The 3,061-nt window shown below is 41.0% G+C and overlaps 1 pseudogene; it reads left to right on the top strand.

Annotated features, from left to right (window-relative positions):
• Nucleotides 1-1,724: 1,724 nt before the first annotated feature.
• Nucleotides 1,725-1,824, top strand: LOC113307179 (annotated as a pseudogene).
• The last annotated feature ends 1,237 nt before the right edge of the window (nt 1,825-3,061 follow it).

Below are 3,061 nucleotides of genomic sequence, written 5' to 3'. Positions count from 1 at the left end.
TTCTAATGGGTCTTCAGACAAATGTTTGGTAATGACTCCTGAACTAAGGCTTCTATCATGTTCACCTCTCAACACATGTGTCATCTAGCTCATGAGGTTGCTTACTGACATTAAAAATGTTCATCTCCATAGTCATATTACCAAAAGATAAACTCATCACACCATTTCGACAGTTAATGATCGCATTAGACGTAGCTAAAAATGGGCGACCTAAAATCACAGGTATCTGGTTCTCTGGGTCAGGGACAGGTTGGGTATCTAGGACCACGAAATCCACTGGATAAATAAACTTGTCGACCTCAATAAGAACATCCTCGATAACACCTCGAGGGATTTTAACAGACCTATCAGCTAACTGCAGTGTCATCTGAGTAGGTTTCATTTCACCAAGTCCTAGCTGTAAGTATACATGGAATGGCAGTAAGTTCACACTGGCTCCTAAGTCAAGTAAAGCTTTTTCTACCCGGAAGTTACCTATTGTGCAAGCAATGGTAGGAGAACCTGGGTCTTTGTACTTTGGAGTTTGTGGTGTTCTGAATGATTGAACTTACGTGACTAGCTAAAAAGGCTTTCTTATGGACGCTAAGTTTTCGCTTTCGCGTACACATATCCTTAAGGAACTTGGCATAAGCAGGAATTTGCCTAATTGCATCTAATAAGGAAGGTTTATGGTAACTTGCTTAAAAACCTCCACTATGTCATTAAAGTTCGATTCCTTCTTTGTTGGTACTAATAGCTGAGGAAATGGGGCTCTAGGCTAAAATCAGACCTTTCAGGAACCGAATTCACATCATCAGAAACTTTATCAGTCTCTCAGCTACTGGTCCTGAGAGGTGAGATCCTGAGGGGTGAACTACAGTATGTTCACTATCGGGCATGGTTACCTTATTGTCTACAACTCTACCACTTCTAAGGGTTCTAACAACATTCAATTGATTCGATGGTTTTGCACCTAATTCAAACTCCTCTAGGGTTGGGTTGTGTTTGACTAGGAAACTTACCTTTTTCTCTCAAAGAATCACTTATCAGACCAACCTGGGTTTTTAACTCGGAAATAGACTGACTATTTTCTTGTCCTATCCTGTTACTAGCTTGTAGACTCTGTTCTACGGATAACTGAAATTTTGCAGTTTGCTGAGTTAACAAGGCGAGAGATTCCTCTAAACTTAGGATTTTCTTATCTGACTGATTCTGAAACTGAGCTAGTCCTGAAGGATTCTTAGTATAGCCAAAACCTGGGGGAGCATTAGAATTACTAAACTGACCTTGACTTTGGCCCTTAGACCACGAAAGGTTCGGATGGTTTCTCCAACCAGGATTATAGGTTTCTGAATATGGGTCAATCTTTTGACGGTTATCAAATCTAGTGTTATTATAAAGAGCATTGGCTTGCTCTTCAATATTCTGGCCTTCCCAAAAAGGCTCCACTCTACACTAGTCTGGCCCACTTCTAAGGCCTCTAACCTTTTTGCTATAGCAACAATTTTGGCATCTGATTCATAGCCTTCTTCTACCCTATTAACGTTTCCTCTACTTAAAATAATTGTTTTCTGGGTGCCCTACTATTTTCCCATTGATGGGTTTTTTCGGCGATTTCATTAAAAAATTCCATCGCCGCATCAACAGTTTGGTTTTCAAATCCACCAGTGCATAGAGACTCAACCATGGTCGTTGTGGAATAATCTAAACCCTCATAAAGGATCTGAACTAGCCTAACCTTTTCTAAACCATGATGAGGACACTGGGATAATAAATCATTGAACCTTTCCAAATACCTATATAAAGATTCTCCCTCTTGTTGTGAAAATGTGCATATTTGCGTCCTAATAGACGATGTTTTGTGCCTAGGGAAAAACTTATTGAAAAAGGCAGATGTAAGTTGTTCATATGTCTCAATTGACTCGGAGTCCAAACTATATAGCCACGACTTGGCCTTATCTTTCAGGGAAAATGGGAATAACCTAAGTTTCAAAGCATCATCATCTAAGCCTCTAATTCTTAGAGTACTACAAATTTCCTCAAAATCCCTAACATGGTAATAAGGGTTTTCATTTTCTTTCCCTAAAAAGATTGGGAGCATCTGTAAGGTCCCAGGTTTCAGTTCATAGGGTGCCTCCGTTTCAGCTAACTTAATACACGAAGGACGTAGTCCTAGTTGGATTCAACAAAGCTTTCAAAGTTGCCATTTCTGGCGCTATCGGAGCAACATGGATTCTCTCCTCAGTCAAAGGACGTTCAAAAACAGACTCTTCAAAAGTCGGACTTTCTAGATTAAGGTAATCGAGACGCTTCGAACTACTAGGTTTCTCTTTAACAAATCTACCTAGTGCGTCTCTTTTACGTTCAGGCATACAATAGAATTTTCTAAATTGGAAGGGTAAGCAAACACAGATCAAGGCCGACTCAACCAAATCAAACCTATTGATTTCTAGCAAACAAAAAGCATGATGGCTCCACTTAGATTGTTTCTAGACCAGCTTCTAATCCTTCGAACGGGAATTCGTTACAATTTAAGCAAACCCCTCTGGAATCAATCCGAGTTAACGTAAGTTGAATAGAGGCGAGGGAAGCTCGGTGGAGCTTTGATACCCAAGGCCTCACCGGTATTACAAGGCGGCGCAGTCACGCATTCAACTTACAGAAACCGTCAAGAACTTCGAAGTATGCTTAAAAGAGTAACCAATATTTTTCGAATGACTTTCCTGTTAAGCTCGTTACCCTATCGGTCTCGTTCTAGTCAAAATTTTAGGCTTAGGTTCGCGTAGGTTACGTGTTCCTAAAGCGGGCAAGAAGAGAACGGTGATGAAATCCGAACCCTTATCTTGTATGGCCAGGCCTTGCCCTTTACTAGAAAAATAAATGTCCGTATTCAGTCCTCAACATATATGCATACGAAGGAGTCCAGTAACTCGCTGACAGGGGATTCGCGAGTGTTTAGAATCTTACCTCCCGTTCCAGACGGGGGATGAATCGGTTGTAGTCGACTCGGGCCACTGACTCCGATGTCAAGTATATGAACCCAAGGTGCAGAGACAATATCGTAATTGTCCTCCTTCTCTGC

Source organism: Papaver somniferum, chromosome 8 (assembly GCF_003573695.1).
Source record: "Papaver somniferum cultivar HN1 chromosome 8, ASM357369v1, whole genome shotgun sequence".
In the NCBI taxonomy this organism is placed as follows: domain Eukaryota; kingdom Viridiplantae; phylum Streptophyta; class Magnoliopsida; order Ranunculales; family Papaveraceae; genus Papaver; species Papaver somniferum.
The sequence above is the reverse complement of the archived record's forward strand: the minus strand, read 5'-3'. Positions and strand labels throughout refer to the sequence as shown.